This window comes from Somniosus microcephalus, chromosome 16 (genome assembly GCF_052327205.1).
Source record: "Somniosus microcephalus isolate GS21.2 chromosome 16, FLI_Smic_1.0, whole genome shotgun sequence".
NCBI lineage: Eukaryota > Metazoa > Chordata > Chondrichthyes > Squaliformes > Somniosidae > Somniosus > Somniosus microcephalus.
In genome coordinates, this window is record NC_141002.1 from 60601499 (window position 1) to 60614137 (window position 12639).

The 12639-nt window shown below is 45.3% G+C and overlaps 1 protein-coding gene and 1 long non-coding RNA gene across 6 annotated transcripts in view; both read right to left on the bottom strand.

The window, feature by feature from the left end:
- immp2l (inner mitochondrial membrane peptidase subunit 2) overlaps positions 1-12639 on the bottom strand; it is a 741977-nt gene that overhangs the window by 611716 nt on the left and 117622 nt on the right. The window lies entirely within an intron of this gene.
- Positions 1958-10710, bottom strand: LOC147106217 (uncharacterized). 3 transcript variants are annotated; one of them, XR_015081391.1, is made up of 3 exons: positions 10319-10708; positions 3376-3429; positions 1958-2045 (listed from the first exon to the last, which is right to left on the bottom strand). It is a non-coding gene; the product is annotated as an uncharacterized LOC147106217 (long non-coding RNA). The 3 variants fall into 3 exon arrangements; XR_015081389.1 differs by having other exon boundaries at positions 1961-2045; positions 3334-3429; positions 10319-10710; XR_015081390.1 differs by having other exon boundaries at positions 1961-2045; positions 3334-3429; positions 10355-10692.

The window sequence follows — 12639 nt, forward strand, 5'->3', positions numbered from 1 at the left end:
TAATGAGCCGTATTCTTGGCAATACCCTTGTATTGCTTAGAATGATTCTTTGTTTAGAAACTAAATACAGCTGATTAGTATCAGTTTTATGCATCTGTATAATGAAAGGTTGTGTGTTCAGTGTATGGCGATAGTGTTACCAGTTACACTCTCTTACAAGCCTGGAGCTTGAGTTTTGTTTCTTTCCAAGAGCTTACTTTGTACAGCTGGGCCTTCCCTCTTGGCAATTTTTAGGTAACCGCAGTCGCACAAGCTCAATTCTCCCCTCACTTCCCTTAAGAGACACTGTATTTACATTTTAAAGAAGCTTACTTCACTCCAGCACCTCTGGGCCATTCCACTGCCTCATCAACTGTGATTTATCTGCAGCATTTCTGATCCACTCCTCAACACCTCCTCTCAGCTGCTTCCTGTTGCTACTTATCACTTGTTTTCTGCCAACTATGCTCCTCTGGCACAGACTGCACTTGGGACAATGACCTAGCCTCTACTTCTTCCAGTCCCACACCACTGCTGAGCTCCGGCTCCCCTCAGCACTTTCACTTCCCATTTGCCCCTTTCGTGCTCCCACAACTCACTCTTTCCCTGATCTTCAACATCCTAACTACCTTCACACCTTCCACACCCAACACTCCCACAGTACTTCCTGACTCGAAGACCCTTACACTTTCCTGTAACCCCAGCCACTCCCCGACTACAAGCCAGAACCCTCCTTCCAGGTCTTTTTGACTTCCTGTATCCTCCCAGTTTCCAGATCTCTCCGCGTGCACCAATCCCCTTCAAAGCACTCCGAGGAATCAACCACCTTTCTCTGTTCTGCTCCCCCTCCTCAGTCCCCCCAAACACCACCCCCTCACTTACCCACTGGACAGATGCTCCCTGGCCTCGGACAGGAAGCCCTTCAAGAGAATTCTTTAATTTTCATTAAGTATGATCTACAGACAGAACTCTGAACAGTTTGGAATAATGCAAATAACAAGATCAAGATTTTGTTTTTGTGATTCAAACTAGAAGATTAAGAAAATCACTAAACATTTTGTTACATTGTTGTCTACCTCTGAAGTGCCTTTTTTAAAACTTCTATATTACTTAAAATGTTCTTGGCCTGATCCTTCGACATTTCCAGAAAAAGGAATTCATACCATTGTGCGGTCTCATAGCACCTTGTAATACAAGTATTTTCACAAAACAACTTATGAAATTGCAAAACAAGGGGAATGTTGAGGATAAGTGTTCCAGTGAAGAAGGCAAGTTGTGTCTGCAATATACAGCTTTATTTTCTAGGCTTTTTGATGCAATAAATAAATCACTTCAAAATAAAACAATATTCCTGGCAGTGAAAACTAAAATTAAAATGTTTTTATATTGAAGGCTATGAGAAGCTATTGTGATAACTCTTCAGAATAATATTGGCACATGATTCACAGCAGGGTATAAGCCAATTATTTTACAGTTTGAAGGCATAAATGTAAAGAAGATCCTAGCGTACTTTATAATATTCATAACAGTCTGTCATTATATGTGTACAATAAGTGTATACATTTTAGACATTAATTTACAGATAGCTGAAGCTTCAACACACTACAGCAACAAAACCCATTTTGTATTCCTCCTTTCAGACATATTTTATTGGTACTGGTTACACCATCTAAACGTTGACATTTGTGTTTATAGCTATATGAGCTGTATGCTATTTGTACTCAAGTCATATAAAGAAAAAAATGGCTTATATTAATATAGTGCCATTTACATCCTCAGGATGTCCCAAAGAGCTTCATAACCAATGAATTACTTTTGAAGTGTAGTCACTGTTGCTTTGTAGGCAAATACAACAGCCAATTTGCACACAGCAAGGTCCCACAAACAGTAATAAGATAATGACCAGAAAATCTGTTTTTGCAGGTGTTGATTGTAGGACGAATTGTTAGCCAGGAGTGAGGGAGAACTCTCTTGCTCTTCAAGTAGTGTCATGGGATCTTTTACATCCACCTGAAGGGGCAGACAGGGCTTCATCCAAAGGACAGCACCTCCAACGATGCAGCACTCTATCAGTACAAAAACAACAACTTGCATTTATATAGCCCCTTTAACATAGTAAAACATCCCAAGACGCTCCACAGGAGCGTAACCAGAAAAAATTGACACCTGTACAGTACTAAAGTTTCAGCCTAGATTATGTGCTCTTTCTACCGCTGCTATACCCATCTGATTCATTAGACAAACAGACTTCTCCATCACAGACATTTTGTGCAGATCCTCTATAGTGCGCATGCACCTTATCCACTTTGAAGTATCTGGGTAGATAAGCTATGCAGCACCAGATGCAACGGAACTGTTATCTTAAATGCAATGTGTATACATATATCTTGGTTTTCATTGTGCTAAGTGCCTCCAACTAAAACAGTTATTTCATTCCGTTCTATTGTAACACTAACATTGCAAAGCAATTTCCGCTCGCCAAAGTTTACGTCATCGTCAAAACACTGAGGTACTGCTCTATTACAATGTTGGGCAAAGAAACAAAAATTCTACAAGATGAATAATAGACCCAAACATACGCCTAATCTATGTACTGTATGTTCAAAATAGTGGTGTAACATGGTGACCGGCCAGACAGCATGAACGTGGAGCAAGGCCAGATTAGATTGCGGATCAAATAACAAACAGAACCACAGAAATAAAGCTGGACAGTACATTTACACAAAATCAACTGATCCCCTCTTGGAATACTCCGCAATGATTACTATAATTAAAGCCGGTGAGCTGTCAGATCCACCCTGACCCAGCACAGCTATGCTGATATCAGTTAGTAACTAAACAAGTCATAAACAAGGTCTTGGTCCAATGGCAAGGGGATCCAAGACGATTGGAGACCAGGCTCTGCTACATCAGCCTAGCACACACACAAACATACTCCTACTGTCACCAAAGATCAAAAACCAAAACCAGAAGGCACTAGCGGTGCAGCACATACCTACCCCATCCCCTGCCTTCACACATTGACTTGCCTCTCTATCATTATGGTTTGTCCTCGTCTATTTCTACCATTTTCTGGTTGACGTCTCTGATTTTTGCTTTTCGTTAGTCCCAAATGTCATATACTTCACAAGGTTGCTCCTTTCACTGCCACTATTGTACTTATATGGTATTACTTCTATCTTTTAGCTTTTTGGGGTAGATACTGGACAGCACTTGAAACCGGCCGCAATTCCGGTGGAGTGCAGGAATAGAGAGGCCTGAGGACGTTCCTAAATAATTCACGCACAGGCATCTTCCACCCTTTAAAATGAAGTTCGGGACCTGGAACGTCAGGACCCTCATGGACAACCCCACCTGTGACAGAGACTGGAGGACCAGCATTGAACTCTCGGTCACCTGCGAACTCATCTTTAGTGTGGAAGCAAGTCATCCTCGGTTCCGAGGGATTGCCTAAGAAGAAGAAGAAGAAATAGAAGAAATAAGGGGGTAACAAGGGAGGGGGAAAGAAAGATTTAGCATCTATTGCTGTAAGTGGGAGTTAGTGTATCCATGTTACAGCGCACCTTCTTTCTCTCCAGGGATCATCTGATTCGAAATGTGGAACTGTTTTGTTTTTTTTCCCCCCAATTTCTTGGATCACGTTTACTGAATCAATTTATCATGTGCATCTTGCAAAAAGTAATGGCCACAATTACCTCATCCCATGGACATCTCATGTGTCTCACCAATGGCCCATTCAATGCTGTCCCACAATGCTGACTCATTCAAGATCCTTCCATTTTGTCAGACTCCAATTTAAACTATTTGTCAGGGGGTGACTTACCGAGAAGCCCTGCTGTACTGAGCATCCAAACACAGTACGAGAATGGCAGGTGCATTTTAATCAAAACTGACAGGTGCATCCTGAAAATCCTCAGTCCTTTTAAGAGGCAGCACTTGTCTCGTTGCTGTACTAAACCTCTCTCCCCACAATGTAGAAAAATGCTTCTGAATGCCCTGCTAATACGACAAAGTGGCAGCTTTTGGAAACACTTAGTAGGTTTGCCCAGATTATTCAAAAGTAGACTGTACCTGTGTTTTTTTAAATCTTTACTTTGAACAGAAAACTTAGCATGGATCTAAAGGGATTTTCATGCTCTGGCACACAGCTTCCACTTGCACAAAACTGCTCTGCGATTATAGGAAGGCACTCACGGGAATTCCACAGAAATGCTGCGATGGTTATTGAAGTTTTAAGTTGTGCTACAGCTTTGATTAAGAGTATTTCTAATCCACTGCTCTATTTTATTTCATCATCCAAACTTTATGATATGTTTGTTTGCAAAATTAAGCGTGAACAAGTCAGGCTCAGAACACACCATCCTCACCTCAACTTGCCACCAGTGATAACACAACTTGTAAGCATCGTGAGTCAGTGTCAGCTGAACAGTACAGGGTTTCCCGTCTCCTGCCCATAAATCATTCAGCATCATGTGCAATGAGTGCCTTCACATTTTAATGGTGTACCAAATTTAACAATATCTGGTACTGACATTTTTCAATAAATATGCTCAAATGTACTTTTAATAATTCTTGGTCAACCTATTCAACTTCAAAATACTGTGCATGCGAGGCATCGATGCAGAACAAAATACAACTAGACTCTAATCATTAATTGCATATAAAGATCTTATTAACTTCCCTGATAGCAAAAATTAACATCTCATTATTACTTGAGGGTAATGCCACTATGCCAACATCCGTTCCCATTTCCTATCATGCTTCTAATCATAAGCACATTTGTGGTTCTATTGAATGTCAGGGATGTATCCTCCAGAGAACAAATAATGAAGAAAACAAATCACAGAGCATCACCATATCTAGTTACACACAGTCAATGATGCTCTTCTATTGTTGATGTCATTCTTACATGTTATCACTATATGGGCCAATCTGGGATTTTGAGTAACTTGCTGTAAACAACCAAAAAGGCAACACAATGGCCCAGAACTTCCTGGAGATATGCACCATTGTAATGCAGGGCCAATTTACAGCGCCAAAGTTCCAGGCAATTATGGCGTAAGTAACTCCAACCATTACTTATGGCATTCTGTAATTTCCTGGGACGTCAACAGTTTTGGCGAGGGAAACAGCATAAAAACATAGAAGATAGGAGCAGGAGTAGGCCATTCGGCCCTGCTCCACCATTCAATGAGATCATGGCTGATCATCCAAATTCAGTACCCTGTCCCTGCCTTCTCCCCATATCCCTTGATCCCTTTAACCTTAAGAAATATATCCAACTCTTGAATATATTTACTGAACTGGCCTCCACCGCCCTCTGTGGCAGAGAATTCCACAGGTTCACCACTCTCTGGGTGAAGAAATTCCTCCTCATTTCTGTCCTAAATGGCTTACCCCTTATCCTTAGACTATGACCCCTGGTTCTGAACTCCCCGGCCATCAGAAACATCCTTCCTGCATCTAGTCTGTCCAGGCCTGACAGAATTTTATAGGTTTCGATGAGATCCCCTCTCAATCTTCTAAACTCCAGTGCGTATAAGCCCAATTAACACAATCTCTCCTCATACGTCATTCCTGCCATCCCAGGTATCAGCCTGGTGAATCTTCGCTGCACTCTCTCCATGGCAAGAATGTCCTTCCTCAGATAAGGCAACCAAAACTGCACACAATACTCAAGGTGTGGTCTCACCAAGGCCCTGTACAACTGCAGCAAGACATCCTTGTTCCTGTACTCGAACCCTCTTGCTAAGAAGGCCAACATACCATTTGCCTTCTTAACCGCCTGCTGCACCTGCATGCTTACCTTCAGCGACTGGTGCACAAGAACAACCAGGTCTCTTCGCACTTCCCCTTCTCCCAATCTATTGCCATTCAAAAAAGAATCTGCCTTCCTGTTTTTGCCACCAAAGTGGATAACCTCACATTTATCCACATTATAGTGCATTTGCCGTGTTTCTGCCCAATCACCCAACCTGTCCAAATCATGCTGGAGTTTCATGACATCCTCCTCACAGCATACCCTCCCACCCAGCTTTGTGTGTCATCTGCAAATTTGGAGATATTACATCCAATTCCCTCGTCCAGATCATTAATATATATTGTGAACAGCTGGGGTCCTAGGACGATCCTTGCGGTACCCCACTCACTAGTCACTGCCTGCCACTCGGAAAACGACCCGTTTATTCCAACTCTTTGCTTTCTGTCCGCCAACCAGTTCTCTATCCAAGTCAATACCTTGCCCCCAATCCCATGTGCCTTAATTTTGCACGCTAATCTCTTATGCGGGACCTTATCGAAAGCCTTCTGAAAGTCCAAATACACCACATCCACTGGTTCTCCCTGAGCTATTTTACCAGTTACAGGCTCAAAAAATTCCAGTAGATTAGTCAAGCATGATTTACCTTTTGTAAATCCATGTTGACTTTGTCCGATCCTGTCACTGCTTTCCAAGTGCTCTGCTATTACATCTTTTATAATGGACTCTAGCATTTTCCCCACTACCGATGTCAGGCTAACTGGTCTATAATTCCCCACTTTTTCTCTACCACCTTTTTTGAATAGTGGGATAACATTAGCTACCCTCCAATCCATGGGTACTGTTCCAGAGTCTATCGATGTAAGAAATCACACAACACCAGGTTATAGTCCAACAGCTTTATTTGAAATCACAAGCTTTCGGAGCGCTGCTCCTTCGTCAGGTCAATTAAAGCTGTTGGACTATAACCTGGTGTTGTGTGATTTCTTACATTTGTCCACCCCAGTCCAACACCGGCATCTCCACACCAGAGTCTATCGAGGCAGAACAGCTAATTATCATATCTCCGCCCACAGTAAAATCAATGGCAAGGTCGAGTTTGCTGAATTAAAGCCACTGAGATCGCCCCTTCCACTTAAATCGTTGCAGAATGGTGCTGGTGGGCTGAGTATACAGGAATGGTGCTGGTGGGCAGAGTATACAGGAATGGTGCTGGTGGGCGGAGTATACAGGAATGGTGCTGGTGGGCAGAGTGTACAGGAATGGTGCTGGTGGGCTGAGTGTACAGGAATGGTGCTGGTGGGCGGAGTGTACAGGAATGGTGCTGGTGGGCTGAGTATACAGGAATGGCGCTGGTGGGCGGAGTATACAGGAATGGTGCTGGTAGGCTGAGTATACAGGAATGGTGCTGGTGGGCTGAGTATACAGGAATGGTGCTGGTGGGCGGAGTATACAGGAATGGTGCTGGTGGGCTGAGTGTACAGGAATGGTGCTGGTGGGCGGAGTATACAGGAATGGTGCTGGTGGGCTGAGTATACAGGAATGGTGCTGGTGGGCTGAGTGTACAGGAATGGTGCTGGTGGGCTGAGTGTACAGGAATGGTGCTGGTGGGCTGAGTATACAGGAATGGCGCTGGTGGGCTGAGTATACAGGAATGGCGCTGGTGGGCGGAGTATACAGGAATGGTGCTGGTGGGCTGAGTATACAGGAATGGCGCTGGTGGGCGGAGTATACAGGAATGGTGCTGGTGGGCGGAGTATACAGGAATGGTGCTGGTGGGCTGAGTGTACAGGAATGGTGCTGGTGGGCTGAGTATACAGGAATGGTGCTGGTGGGCGGAGTATACAGGAATGGTGCTGGTGGGCTGAGTATACAGGAATGGTGCTGGTGGGCTGAGTGTACAGGAATGGTGCTGGTGGGCAGAGTATACAGGAATGGTGCTGGTGGGCTGAGTGTACAGGAATGGTGCTGGTGGGCTGAGTATACAGGAATGGTGCTGGTGGGCGGAGTATACAGGAATGGTGCTGGTAGGCTGAGTACACAGGAATGGTGCTGGTGGGCAGAGTATACAGGAATGGTGCTGGTGGGCTGAGTGTACAGGAATGGTGCTGGTGGGCTGAGTATACAGGAATGGTGCTGGTGGGCGGAGTATACAGGAATGGTGCTGGTGGGCGGAGTGTACAGGAATGGTGCTGGTGGGCGGAGTATACAGGAATGGTGCTGGTGGGCGGAGTATACAGGAATGGTGCTGGTGGGCTGAGTATACAGGAATGGCGCTGGTGGGCTGAGTATACAGGAATGGTGCTGGTGGGCTGAGTATACAGGAATGGTGCTGGTGGGCTGAGTATACAGGAATGGTGCTGGTGGGCTGAGTATACAGGAATGGTGCTGGTGGGCGGAGTGTACAGGAATGGTGCTGGTGGGCGGAGTATACAGGAATGGTGCTGGTGGGCGGAGTATACAGGAATGGTGCTGGTAGGCTGAGTATACAGGAATGGTGCTGGTGGGCGGAGTATACAGGAATGGTGCTGGTGGGCTGAGTGTACAGGAATGGTGCTGGTGGGCGGAGTATACAGGAATGGTGCTGGTAGGCTGAGTATACAGGAATGGTGCTGGTGGGCGGAGTGTACAGGAATGGTGCTGGTGGGCTGAGTGTACAGGAATGGTGCTGGTAGGCTGAGTATACAGGAATGGTGCTGGTGGGCGGAGTATACAGGAATGGTGCTGGTGGGCTGAGTGTACAGGAATGGTGCTGGTGGGCGGAGTATACAGGAATGGTGCTGGTGGGCTGAGTGTACAGGAATGGTGCTGGTGGGCGGAGTGTACAGGAATGGTGCTGGTGGGCGGAGTATACAGGAATGGTGCTGGTGGGCTGAGTGTACAGGAATGGCGCTGGTGGGCTGAGTGTACAGGAATGGTGCTGGTGGGCGGAGTATACAGGAATGGTGCTGGTGGGCGGAGTGTACAGGAATGGTGCTGGTGGGCGGAGTATACAGGAATGGTGCTGGTAAGTTGAGTATACAGGAATGGTGCTGGTGGGCGGAGTATACAGGAATGGTGCTGGTGGGCGGAGTATACAGGAATGGTGCTGGTGGGCGGAGTATACAGGAATGGCGCTGGTGGGCTGAGTATACAGGAATGGTGCTGGTGGGCGGAGTATACAGGAATGGCGCTGGTGGGCGGAGTATACAGGAATGGTGCTGGTGGGCTGAGTATACAGGAATGGTGCTGGTGGGCGGAGTATACAGGAATGGTGCTGGTGGGCGGAGTATACAGGAATGGTGCTGGTGGGCGGAGTATACAGGAATGGTGCTGGTGGGCGGAGTATACAGGAATGGTGCTGGTGGGCGGAGTATACAGGAATGTTGCTGGTGGGCTGAGTGTACAGGAATGGTGCTGGTGGGCTGAGTGTACAGGAATGGTGCTGGTGGGCTGAGTGTACAGGAATGGTGCTGGTGGGCGGAGTGTACAGGAATGGCGCTGGTGGGCGGAGTATACAGGAATGGCGCTGGTGGGCTCAGTATACAGGAATGGTGCTGGTGGGCTGAGTGTACAGGAATGGTGCTGGTGGGCGGAGTATACAGGAATGGTGCTGGTGGGCTGAGTATACAGGAATGGTGCTGGTAGGCTGAGTGTACAGGAATGGTGCTGGTGGGCTGAGTATACAGGAATGGTGCTGGTGGGCTGAGTGTACAGGAATGGTGCTGGTGGGCTGAGTATACAGGAATGGTGCTGGTAGGCTGAGTGTACAGGAATGGTGCTGGTGGGCGGAGTGTACAGGAATGGTGCTGGTGGGCTGAGTATACAGGAATGGTGCTGGTAGGCTGAGTGTACAGGAATGGTGCTGGTGGGTGGAGTATACAGGAATGGTGCTGGTAGGCTGAGTATACAGGAATGGTGCTGGTAGGCTGAGTATACAGGAATGGTGCTGGTGGGCTGAGTATACAGGAATGGTGCTGGTGGGCTGAGTGTACAGGAATGGTGCTGGTGGGCTGAGTATACAGGAATGGTGCTGGTGGGCGGAGTATACAGGAATGGTGCTGGTGGGCTGAGTGTACAGGAATGGTGCTGGTGGGCAGAGTGTACAGGAATGGTGCTGGTAGGCTGAGTGTACAGGAATGGTGCTGGTAGGCTGAGTATACAGGATTCATAACAGTAATATGGTTTGAGCATCATAATACAGTTGCTATCTCAATTCTAAATTTTCTTATCAAATCGATCAAAGTAGAGCCCACATGAAGGTTTAAAGTACTGCAAATAGGAATGTTATTTATACGTATTTCTTTCATTGCTAAATACTGTAATTGAAAAAAGTAGGACAATCCTTGAAACACTGTGAAATTGCCTCTTGCTGTGACTGTTTTCTGCATTGCTTCCGAAATAGCTTCCTGATGTCAATCACGAGTAAAATACACCACGCTTCTTAAAATCCACAGTTCCCAGCCATAGCCTTGTGATACAGTGTGAGAATAACAGAAGAGCTGTTTGTTCTTGTGGTGATATTTATTCAATATTTATCCCTATTTATAGCTTTTAGTAATCTTCTGCCGGATATAAGCAAATAAATTAGGTTGAAATTACCGCAGAAATCACCAATCAAAATGAATTCTTAACTACCATCGGCCACGCTGCTCCCAATCGCCGCGACGCTCACTGCAACATATTCTAATTATTGTTCCAGCAAATTGTGGTGTAAATTCACCACTGGAGGATTGGGGAGTACAACAAAAACAACTTGCAGTTCCGACCCCCTCAGGCGATCCAAACCAGTCCCGATCATCACGTGGACCAAGTGCTATCTATAAAGAACCTGACCTTCTACGTAATGCGATCTCTGCCCCAGCTAGGAACCAGACCAGCTCCCTCTTGAAGGCATTCAGAGAGTCAGCACCCACCACACTAGGTGGCAATGTATTCCACAGGCTCATAATTCTCTGGGAAAAGAACCATCGCCTAATATCCTGTCTATTGCTACTCTTATATAGTTTATAAACTCACGCCCCCTGGTCTTCCCCAATCTGTTAAACTGGAATAATCTATCAATAGGGATGCTATCCAGCTCTTGAATTATGTTATAGACCTCTATCAGGTCACCTCTATGTCTACACTGCTCTAGATAAATTGACCAAGGTCTGTAAGCCTATCGGAGGTTCTTTCAGCTAGGAATCATTCTTGTAGCTCTCCTCTGGACCTTTTCCAAGGCCACTATATCACCCGCATGTGGGGGGACCAAAACTGGGCACAGCACAGCAAAGATGCAGTCTGACCAGCGACCTGTATAGTATCAAAATGGTTTCCTTCGATTTATACTGAATGGTTCTACTCATATAGCTTTAGCTACAGTTTCTCTACATGGTCACGAACCTTTAGTGATCTGTGCACAATAACACCAAGGTCTTTTTCTCTCTCAACTTCTTTCAGTATTGTTCCCTGCAAATGATGTGTATTCTGTGTTGGCCCTACCAACATGTATGACACTGTATGTATCTGAATTAAACATCACTGGCACATCTAAATCATTTTGGATTTGATTGCACTCCTCTAATATCTTAATCCTTGCACACATTTTGGTGTCACCTGAATGAACAATTACCAACATCGCTGTCCAGGTCATTAACAAAGACCGTGAAGAGCAGCGGGTCCAGGACCGAACCCTGGGGGAAAACCACTAGTAACATGTCTCCAAGCTGAACCACATCTGTTAATTATAACTTTTTGGCTGCGGGATTGGAGCCATTTCCTAATCCAGCATTTCAAATTTCTACTGATACAAGATTCCATCTTGTGAAGTAACCTAGTGTGAGGTACCTTATCAAAGGCTTTCTGAAAGTCCAGCTAGACAATGTCTACCAGTATTCCTTCATCCACTACCCTGGCGACTTCTTCAAAAAAACTAACCTATTTTTTTCAGAAGCCGTGCTGTGAATTTCTAATGGCCGTTTCCCTTTCCCAGTGATCATAAAGCACACCTCTTACGATCCTTTCTAGCATCTTCCCAATCATCGATGACAGGATGATAGGCCTGTAGTTCCCTGGCTTTGATTTGTCCCCTTTTCTGAAAATAGGAACTGCATGAGCTAGCTTCCAGTCTAAGGGAACTATCCCTGACTCTATTGAACTATTGGAGATATGGGCAAGAGGCTCACAGAGCACCTGTCCCATCTCTTTAATCATCCTTGGATGGATATTATCCGGACCTGGAGCCCTGTCAATTCTGAGTTTCCTAAGCTATCCAAGATGACATTACTATCTATTTTAATATTAATACTATTCAATGCTGACCACCCCTCATCTGGAACATGAGCATCATCTACAGGAGTATAGACTAAGGCAAAATTGTCATTTAGCAGCTCTGCCATAACCTGAGAATCAGTTTGAATCTGCCCTACAGTATCCTTTACTGGCCCTCTACAGTCCTTAATTGTCTTCTGATTTCTGACAAAGCTGAAAAGCTACTGCCATTACTGCCACAATTATGCACCATCTTTTCCAGAGATCTCTTGGCTAATTTTATGGCTGTTTTTGTCCCCCTTAATTTCATGCGACCAAAAGCTTGGTCAAAGAGGTAGGTTTTAAGGAGTGACTTAAAGGAGGAGACGTGGAGAGGATTAGGGAGGGTATCCCAGAGCTTGGGGCCTCGGCAACAGTCTGACTTTCCTCACCAATATCTCCATTGCAGGCGAATGCCTTAAGCTGACAAAGTGTTGGAACTGCAGTTTTCTTTTAAATTAGGTCAGGGTTTAGATTTCTTCAACAAAATAAGAAAATATTTGCTTTGCTCACTTCCTTTCTAGAGTTCCTTTAGGTTAATCATCTTGTTTGGGTCAGTTTCACTCAGCCAAACAGTTCTGCCGTCATCACACTGATTGTGAAAGTTCTCTCTCTGCACAATATTTTTCTCT